The following is a 1087-nucleotide window of genomic DNA, read 5'->3' on the forward strand; positions in this document are numbered from 1 at the left end:
TATATATATATATATATATAATTTTATTTGAAGGCAGGGTGCTGCTAAGTTGCTCAGGATGGCCTCAAACTTGTGATCCTCCTGCCTCAGTCTCCGAGCAGCTGAGATGATAGAGGTGAACCACCGGGCCTGGCTATTTGAAGGCTTTTGTTACATTTTGCTTGAGCATCCTCCAGAAGGGACACTCCAGCGTGCAGTGCAGTGCCAACAGTTTTGATCTGACAACGCAGGCAAGGCAGGTGCAGAGCTGTGGGTTGGAGCAGTCTGCTCCACCAGCTCAGCAAAGGTTTGCCCATCGCTGGGCGGAGTGGGTAGCAGGGATGAGTGTGCATCGTGCCACTGGAAGTCAGTCCGCTGGCAATGAGCGCCCACAGCCCAGCAGTCAAGAAGAAAACCTAGGGCTCCCCTGGAAGCTAAAAACAGTTTTTGAGCTGGAAAAATCCTGTCCATTCTGGTTCTTCCTCTGGTGGCAAGCTTCCTCCCGACTCCTTTGGGTCCTCTGACTCTCCAAGGGAGCTGAAGGGTCTGGCTTCCGCTTTCCTTTAGCAATAGAGGGATTTCCAAGGTGCTTGGTGACCTGCCCTGTTCCAGCTCTCTGCAAGTGGCTTAGCTGTGCTTTTGTGTCTGGAAGCAGCATCCCGGGATCCATTGTAGTAGGCATCTGAGGCCTCACATATGCCTTACCTGTTGGGAGCATTAAGAAATAATTCTAGGGAAATGTGCACTAGTGTGTGTAGAGACTTAGCTATGATTATGCACAAGAACTCTGTTCATGAGAGGAAAAAAAATCACAGAAAATGTTCTACATTTCTAACCACAGGGGTTGGTTAAATAATTCATAGCATATTTACACACTGCAGACATTATAAATTACATCAAGAAAGCATATTTAATGACATGAAAAATATAAGGCAAATGCAGAGCAATACATGCTGTATGATACTGTTTCTGATAGGAAGACAGATAGAGACACAAAGATGAAAGAAAAGTTTAAATCAAAAATATAAAACATGGGGCTGGGGAGATGGCTCAGTGGAATAAGCGCTTCCCTAGCCAGCACAAGGGTCTGAATTCAATCCCCGGTTCC

The sequence above is a fragment of the Octodon degus genome, unplaced genomic scaffold, assembly GCF_000260255.1.
Source record: "Octodon degus isolate 3935 unplaced genomic scaffold, OctDeg1.0 scaffold00160, whole genome shotgun sequence".
In the NCBI taxonomy this organism is placed as follows: domain Eukaryota; kingdom Metazoa; phylum Chordata; class Mammalia; order Rodentia; family Octodontidae; genus Octodon; species Octodon degus.